The sequence below is a fragment of the Canis lupus genome, chromosome 7, assembly GCF_048164855.1.
Source record: "Canis lupus baileyi chromosome 7, mCanLup2.hap1, whole genome shotgun sequence".
In the NCBI taxonomy this organism is placed as follows: domain Eukaryota; kingdom Metazoa; phylum Chordata; class Mammalia; order Carnivora; family Canidae; genus Canis; species Canis lupus.
This window is the reverse complement of record NC_132844.1, coordinates 19,178,860-19,188,597: the sequence shown is the minus strand read 5'-3', so window position 1 is coordinate 19,188,597 and position 9,738 is coordinate 19,178,860. Positions and strand designations below refer to the sequence as shown.

General features: G+C 33.4%; 1 non-coding gene across 1 annotated transcript; it reads right to left on the bottom strand.

Annotated features, from left to right (window-relative positions):
- Window positions 1-3,243: 3,243 nt before the first annotated feature.
- LOC140637478 (U6 spliceosomal RNA) lies at window positions 3,244-3,350 on the bottom strand. Its single transcript, XR_012034579.1, has one exon. It is a non-coding gene; the product is annotated as a U6 spliceosomal RNA (small nuclear RNA).
- Window positions 3,351-9,738: the final 6,388 nt, after the last annotated feature.

The window sequence follows — 9,738 nt, the reverse complement described above, 5'->3', positions numbered from 1 at the left end:
ACAAAGAAAGAAAAGGATAATCACAACTTGGTGTCATTTGTTCTTTTACACAAGATGGATAAGGAATGCTTATAATAATTTCTGAGATAAAAGAGTTAAACAAGAGTCTGGAAGAAAGGAATTTCAAACCTGGGTTGTGGAGCAAGAAATCTATTGTGGCTAAAGCAAAATAATAGGATGTTGCAGAAGAGAAGAGTTAGGTAGGCTGGATTCTGTGGCACCTTTAGGTCACATTAAGATGCTGAGTTGTAAGTATTACTTTGAATAAGATGGAATGCAATCACAGAGCAGGCAATGGCGAAGTGACTTAATCTGGTGTATTTGGTTATAATTGCTTTCAATTATATAGAGACTTGTAGGTAAAAATGGAAGTGGAAACATCAGTTGCTTTTGCAATTATTCGGGTAAGATATATAACAGTTTGTATTTGGATGATAGTGGTGGAGCAGTAATTAGTGATCTATTTGAGATGTATAATGAATAAAAGCATGATTACTTTTTCAGGTAGATTAGATGTGGTATATAAGAGCATGAAGGTAGATGATATGTTTTGAGGGTTTTTTCCTAAGCAAGTGAAAGAATGATATTATGATTTGTTAATATGAGCAAAAGTCTGGAGGATTAGGCATGATGAAGATGAACAAACGTCTGTTCTTGAACATGTTAAATTTGAAATACCTTTGGGACATCCAAGGGGATAATTGAGTAGGCAGTTGGCGATATAAATCAGATATTTAGACAAGCCATCGGTTCAGAGAGTTTAGAGATATAAATTGGTATAAATTACAATTATATATCTATATAGAGATATAAATAAAGATGATATATAAAGACAGGGGACTTAATGGGATCCTCTAAGGAGATAGAGTACATAGAGAAGAAAGGATGCCAGAGATTGAGACCAAGGTTATGCTGACCACAGTGATCATAAAATAGAGAAAGCTTCAACATTGACGAGGAGCGAGAGCAGGGAGAGAGGTCAGGATCAAGAGAATGGGATTCAGAACAAGAGGATAATCATCTGGGTTAAATGCTGGTGACTGATGAGAATTAAGAGCTGACTTTGGATTGGGCATGAATCTTGTGTTAATAAGACTTGGAAAATAGAAACGTCTTTTCAATTGTGGGAACAAAATTCTCAACTGAAGTAATTTTTTTAAAGGAAAAATTTGGAGACTGTGCAATTAAGTTTTTCCTATGAAAAGTACAAAAATAATAACGTAGTTGTAGGTCAAGGAATGATTTTTTTATAAAAAAGGGAGAGCAGATGGTGAACATAAGATGTTCTATATGACATAATTATCTACTTGAAATTAAAAGCATGCAATTTACTCTCAGTCATTAAAATGAGTTGGAGCAAATTTGTTTGGCATTTTAAGAACCTGCATGTGATTTGACCATAGGCCATAGAGATTGTTGAGCCTGAACATAGAGAGTTGAAAGACCATATTTTCAAAGATATAATTATTCTTGTCTAGCATAAAATGGTAACTAAAAAAATAAATGAGCTTCATAAATATTAGCCACTATTCATAAAGCCTATGCCATGTGGATCCATAGTAAAAAATTATGTTTCCACTGAACAATTTAGCTACCCAGTTTAAAATGTAAATACAATGAATATTTAAGACAGATGTATCCAAAAGTTGAGAGGACAGAATATATAATGCAGAAGAGGTATGCTAATGAGAGAGAAAAAGAGAGAGAAAGCACCAAATATCAGTAAGTAATATAATGATCCCAGAATCTTGAAAAAGGGCATTCATATAATTATAATTAATATATTTAATATGATTCCTAAAATAATATTAATATAATTGTTATAAGATTTAGCTTTTTTTAAAGATTTTATTTATTTATTATGAGAGAGAGAGAGAGAGAGAGAGAGAGGCAGAGACACAGGCAGAGGGAGAAGCAGGCTCCATGCAGGGAGCCTGACATAGGACTTGATCCCAGGTCTCCAGGATCAGGCCCTGGGCTGAAGGCAGCGCTAAACCGCTGAGCCACCCGGGCTGCCCAGATTTTGCATTTTTAAGGTCAATCATTTTCTTAATCCAGACAAAGTCTTTAAGAAGCAAAGTTCAGACCAGAAACACAAGCTTAGCCACCACCAAGAGAACTAAATTAGACCAAGGGAAACCTTTGGATTCACTCCAAAGACTTCAGTGCAGTTCCAAATCTTGAATCAAAACATGGCATAAAGCACTAAAAAAAAAAACTATAAAAAGTGATAAAACTGATTACTCAATATTGGTAGATCTGCCACTCCCCCTGAATTTAACAACTTTTTTTTCTTATTATTCATTTTCCAACTATAGGGAAAAGTTTTTAAAACTTTAAAACAAAATCAGAATTGTGTCTTAAAAAGCTAGCAAAGATAATACTTTCCGTGTATTTATGAAGAATTTCTTGCTGTGAGATCTGTTATCACAGAGATAAAATTGTATTCCATGTAATCAATAAAATTTTATTAAAAATATAATAAGGAAAAATGAAGTGTCATCAGACAATCTGCCACAACATTTTTCAATGAACAGAATTTAGTTTAACTAATTAAAACAATGTGCTATTAAAATGATGGTGTAAATCTGTTATACATAATCATGTGTTTAATGTACCATAGAAAATAATAATGCATGCTTCACTTAGGTTGGTTAAGGATACCTGAGTTTCTTATTTGTTTGTTTTTAACTTTTTATAGAAATACTTGCTTATATTGAAATTTTAGATTGGAAAGGTGTCTAATTACCTGGTCTCCAGTGTGATGTTCATCTAGAATGGTTGGCTGGACTATCTTTTCCCTTTAAGAAGATATGGAACTGATATGGTAACAAACCAACAAAATGCCAATTGTTACTCATTTGGGGATGTATGTCAGGGAAAAATCAACATATTTGCATAAGAAAAAAGGGCAAAGGGAATTTTTATATGTCACAAGAGTGCTACACTTTATCAAAGTAAACACATGAATAAAAGAAAATCTTTAAACATAAATACACTCAATAAACCATGCAAATATTTAAACACTAAATATCTCAGTCTTATGGGACTAGAAAATTTTATCAAAACGTGAAATGTGTATTTAAAACATTACTTTAAAAATGATTCCATATGATACTCCACTTTTTGTTTATCTTTGTAAGATTTTTTTTAATCATTTGAGAGAAAGATTGAGAGCGAGCACGAGCAAGGAAAGAGGCAGACTTCCACCTGAGCTGGGAGCAGGATCTAGGGTTCGATCCCAAAATTATGTAACACTTCAGGAATTTTCATGTCATCCTTGCACAGGGGCTATGCTTATCTTCTCTGTATCGTTCCAATTTTAGTATATGTGCTGCCAAAGTGAGCACGATACTCCACTTTTTAAACAATTGCAGTTACCTAAATATAAGTGTGTGGTTTGATGTGTATTTTTGAATATAGGAACTCCTCAAATAATTTAAATTGCACTTTTCTATTGCATTTATTTTTATTTTTTTCTTTTTAAAAAATATCCTTATTGAAATATAATATAAGGGCACCTATATTATAGGGTGACTCAGTTGGTTAAGCATCTGTCTACCTTTGGCTTAGGTCAAGATCCAGAGTCTTGGCATCAAGCACAGAGTTGAACTCACTGCTCAGGGAGAAGTCCTCTTGTCCCTCTCCCTCTGCACCTCCCCCCCCCACTTGTGCTCTCCTCTCTCCCTCTCTCTCTCTCTCTTTCAGACACACATACACACGTGCACACACACAAATAAAATCTTTTAAAAGAGAGATGTAATTGTGCACCTGGGTGGCTCAGTGGTTGAGCATCTGCCTTTGGCTCCGGGTGTATCCCTGGGTCCTGGGATCAAGTCCCACAACCAGCACCCTGCAGGTGCCTCTCCCTCTGACCATGTCTCTGCCTCCTCTCTCTGTGTCTATCGTGAATAAGTAAATAATAAAAAAAAAGAAAAAGAAAATTCAGATATCATAGAATTCACCCATTTGAAGTATACAATTCAATGATTTTTAGGTATTAAATCACCACAATATAAGTTTATGGCATTTTCAACATATCAAAAGGGAAACCCTAAACCCATATGTCACACCCCATTTCATCAACCTTTTCCATGGCCCCAACCCTACTACCTACTACCATGTCCTAGGAAAACACGAATCTACTTTCTGTTTCTATATATTTGCCTCTTTGGGGCATACTATATAAATTGAATCATACAATATGTGGCCTTTTGTAACCGGCTTCTTTCACTTAGCATAATATTTTCAAGGTGGGCAGCCCTGGTGGCCCAGTGGTTTAGCGCCACCTTCAGCTCAGGGCCTGATCCTGGAGACCCAGGATCAAGTCCCACGTCGGGCTCCCTGCCTGCTTCCCCCTCTGCCTGTGTCTCTGCCTCTCTCTGTGTGTCTGTGTCTCTCATGAATAAATAAATAAAATCTTTAATAATAATAATAATAATAATAATAATAACAATAATATTTTCAAGGCTTTTCCATGTTGTAGCATGCATCAATACCTCATTTCTATGGCTGAAAAATATCCCATTGTACGAATATACCACATTTGTCTATTCACTCGTCATTTCATGAACATTTGGGTTGTTTCCCTCTTTTGGCTATTTTAAATATGCTACTATTAACACTCAAGTACACCTGTTCTCAGTTCACTTGGATATATACCTAATAGAGGAATTGTCAAATCATAACTTTATTGAAGTTATCATAACAGTTATCAAATGGTAACTGTATGTTAAACATTTTGAGGAACTGCCAAATTATTTTTCTAAAAGACCTCACTTCACATTCCCATCAGCCAGCATCTATTGCATCTATTTAGTTTTTAACTAATACCAAATTTATTTGTAAATTTAAGTCATCTTATATCCATTGGTCTGCAGTCCATCAAATCTTATCTCTTCTTGGCCTCAACATGCTTTCCCTCTATATTGTCATGATTAAGTTATCATACTTCAGCTCCATTAGATTTGATCTTGGTCTGTACAAAATCAAGGAATTCCAGCTCAATACTCAGGCTGCACATCAACTTATTTCTTGAAGCTTGACCAGCTTTGATGTGGTTTTTCTTCCTATTTAAAATTAGAAGATATTCATCCCGTTCCCCAAACTTAGAACCTGCTTCAAAATCTATTTGCATTTACTGGATTCCATTTCTGTTTCCTGTGCCTAACATCTCTTCTCTTAGTAGTTTGCCAGTAGTCTTGTCCATGTAAGGCAAGGAGTCTGTCATGCATGCTATATTCTCATGGTGAACTGGAGTCCTATTGAATTCATTTCTATGTCAATTGATTATCTGCCTAGATCTCAATTCTAGAATTGTCAAAATCAATTTCTAAATAGATTCAGATTTTATTATCCCTATTAATGCATCCTCTTACTAGCTGTAAGTTCAAGGTTAGCTACTACCTGTGTCCACCATATGTGTTCTATTATCTGCAGTGCTGGTTATCATATCCTAAATGTTGGGCTTACATTCTCCCATCGTATATTACCCTTAGTGTTTCCCACTTTCTAGTAAGAGTGTCTACTTACAATTCCTTCCTTAAATCTCTGACTATCCCATAGAACTCAACTAGATCTAGCCATGTGCCAAGATATGACAGCTTTGCAAGATGGCCCACTTCTAAAATGACTGAATTTATGCTTCCTTTGGATCTTATCATATTAATATATTATTCCAGAATTGCATTGTGTTTAAAATTTTCCAGAGGTTTTGTCATAAACATGATATTGTTATGTGTATTTATACTTGTTAATCGAAAGCAGTTTCTACCTTTCTTGAGCTGCACAGGTTAGAAAAAAAGGTAGAATATGTAAGTCCTTTTTAATTCAATAAAGTGTATGGTTTGTAGGGTTTCTAACAAATAGGACATGAAAATAAAATCATAAAGCACTTGAATGAAAAAATGATATTATGTCCTTAACTGACAATGGCATAAAGTTTAGAAAAAATATTTAGTGATGTAAGTTGATTTAGGTATCAGAGAAAACCAATTATACTAAATATATAATGAAGATTATAATAATGGCCATTGAAATGTTGTAGAGTAAGTCCAAAAATGTCTGATTATTTAATTTCCATTTGAATGTATCTCCTAAACTTCTCAACAATATTTATTTCTGTTGAGTTTATGTACAACAGAAAAGTACATGGAGCAATGATTTAAATATTTTCAGACACGCCAACGGACTCAGTCAGAAGAGGGAGCAACTCTTGATCTCGGGATTGTGGATTGAGCCCCACATTGCATATAGAGATTACATAAATAAATAAAACATTAAATATTTTGGGGGACCAAGATGTTATATGTTAAACAAATTACATGGTCTGAGGCACAAAGTATTCATTTATTTTTTTGCAGATGTTTTCTCTATTATATAAAATAAGATTCCACAATTTGGCCATAAAAATAAATAATGATTAAAAATATTCTAAAATATTCAAGTGAAAAAATTTATGAGACTCTGATGTTGTTAAAAAAAGATAAAAATATAAAGAAAAGCTCATTTACCCCCAGTATTACCCCAACTCTGTTATCTGAAGCTCATTAATTAAAGAGGCAGAATTAAACATAACTGCTGCCCTTTAATCAAAAACTGTAATTCATCTCCTGTTGATAATCAAAAGCTCTTTTTTAGAGAAGACTAGCTAAAAAACAGAAATAATGATATAATTAGAAAATTACTTCTTATTAAATCGATGATTCAGTAAATGATCATTAGTGTATGCAAAAAAAAGTGAGTTAAGGATTATTGGGGATCAGATATTTTTAAAGTGTCAAAAGTATCATCTCACAGATTCCTTACATTATAAAAGGATCAAACTATATCTTTATAATAGAGAGATCTAGTCTGTTATCATCTCAAAGAAAGGAGATGAAAATTAGCATTAGTTATTTTGGAACAACCTGATTCTGAGTACCAACTGATGGGATGCAGTGTGTAGTAAATAGTATTACTTGAGCCACATTTTAGCCAAAAAAAAAAAAAAAAAATCTGAATTAAATCAGAACTTTATGGCCTTATTTCCGGTTTAGAGGAAATAGAGCTTGAGGAAAAGGTTAGGTGACATCATCAGGAAACAATGAAGCAAATCTCAATTGTGGAAGATTCTAAAAGAAACACCATCTTCGAAAATGTGTCTTAAAAGAATAAAATGGTGGAAGTTGAATATAAATTTTAAAAAGATCTAAAAATTTAATTTGTGAAACTTTTTGAATCATTATTGAAAATAAAATAGCGATAAAATAGTGGCAGATATTTGAGGAATTTTGAACATGGATATGTTAAAATATTAAGAAAATACTGTTATTTCTAATTTACTGTTACATCAACATAGGATATTGGCATTATGGTTATGTAAGACTATATCCTATTTAGGGATACATACTGATTTATATGTAGGTAAATTATCATCACTGTGTAGCCTCAAATGGTTAAAAATGTGAATATACAAATATTAACAAGTAGAAAAAGCAATTATAACAAAATGTTAAAGAATTTTTATTTCAGGGGCACCTGGGTGCCTCATTGGTTGAGCGCCTGCCTTTGGCTCAAGGCGTGATCCTGGGGTCTTGGGATCGAGCCCTGCATCAGGCTCCCTGCAGGAAGCCTGCTTTTCCTTCTGCTTACGTCTCTGCCCCTCTCTCTGTCTCTCATGAATAAATAAGTAAAATCTTAAAAAAAAAAAAAAAGAATTTTTATTTCTAGGTAAAGAATTTGATATGCCGGTATTAGTTATAAGGTTCTTTAATTTTTCCATACTTTTAGAATTTGGAAATTTTTTACATTTTTCATATCAGTAAGATTAAAATGAATTATATAAGAGCAGTTTTAGAGTAAACTCAGTAAGATTAAGATAGGAAGTAATTGTATATCAAAATATGCGTATTTTCTTTGGTTTAATAAATCAAAATTTATAAAATTGTTTAAATGATGTCTTTAACTTGGAATACAAAACGTCTAAATCTCAAAAAAGATCTAACACTGGGATGCCTGAGTGGCTCAGTGGTTGAGCATCTGCCTTTGGCCAGGATGTGATCCTAGAGTCCTGGAATCGAGTCCCACACCAGGCTCCCTGCATGGACCTGCTTCTATCTCTGCCTATGCCTCTGCTTCTCTCTCTGTGTCTCTCATGAATAAGTATATTTTTTTTTAAAAAAAAGATCTAACATCAAAAGAATATTCTTTCAGTATTTACTAGATCAGTCTCCATCTCCTTTGAGCCTTTCCAAATTTGAAATACTTTTTTTCTAATTTATAAAACTGCCAAGGACATTTTAATTTCAAGAATTTGGAGATAAACTGTGCTTCATCAAGTTGATGAAAAGTCCCCTGTCTACCTCACTGCACTGGAGCTCAAAGAACAGTTACTTCTGTTTTGCATTCACTTCACTCTCATCTAATAAGAATCATTGAAAATCATCCTGTGAGCTGTTGATACAGACTTTGTTAGATAATAAATAAGTAAAAGATTTAAAAAATGAAACAAAGAGAAATCATGATTATGGGTAGTGCTTTTCTGAGCAAGAATAATCAACTTACTTCTCTTTTGAAACCAAAGCCCAACTCTTTCCATTTTGTATCTGATATATTGCAGCACCAAAAAAGTTGAAAACATGTTTCAGTAAACACCAACAGGGCATTCTAAGAGTATTTGCAGTTATTTAAAAATATCTACTATACTGCTTATGAAAAATGGGTAAATGCCACTTGTGATTCCTAATTTGTTACTACGTCAAGAGCAGATAGCCCAATGTATGTAATATGGAAAGGTGCAAAAAAATTACAAGTGAAAGAATCCTGGATAATCTCAAAAAGCTGGTCATACATTGGCTCAGATTCAGGTGCAATGAATCTTTTGTAATTTGGAAGAAGCAAGACATGCTTTTAAATGCTGTAAATGAAGGCATAGCATAAATATATGATGTAGAGTAATGTAACAGGACTTTATCGGTGTTTACTAATAATTTATTAAAATCTTTCTAATTTTACCTGGAAAAAGCAATCTACAGTGTTACAAATAATCTCAAAAATTTTCTGTCTTCAGTTTTTCCTTGCAAATCTTAAAGCAGCAAAAACTAGGAAACCAAATTCTTCATGACACCTTAAATTAACCATTACTACTGTAAATAACTGGATTTAAGGTATTGTTGAATAAGATTTCTGAAATATAGCTGAAAGTTGTCAGTAATGAGTTGATGTTTAACTGGTTATTTTGAAAGAAATAGCATTTTTGTCATTGATATCCAAAACTATAGGTCTGAGTACCAAAATTTTCAAGTTAATTAAAGAAAATGAATACTAAGGGTATATTTTACTGGATTTTGCTTTTAGCAATTTCTATTTTTGAAAAGTATATGTGATTAAATATATGAATTCTGTTTATGTATCACTCATTTTGAACACTGAGTATTTTGTGGTATCATTCCATCTCTCATAGACCATACTCCCTGCCGCTCTGATGAGGTAATGCTTTTTTCTCACTAATGTCTCTGTAGAGCCCTTAGCCTGTTATTTAAATTATTGATTTTCACATATGACTATCTGTGAAGAGTACCAATTATTTATATGATAGATCATATCTTAATCCATCTTTTTCTAGATCTACACACAGAACCTGACACAGACAGCATACCTGAGTCCCTGTATGTAGTGTTGAATGTGATTTGAGAAGCTAGAGAGAAGTTAAGAGCTGCTGACTTCTTGCTCTGAGGGACGTGGCTTGTGTACCAGCTC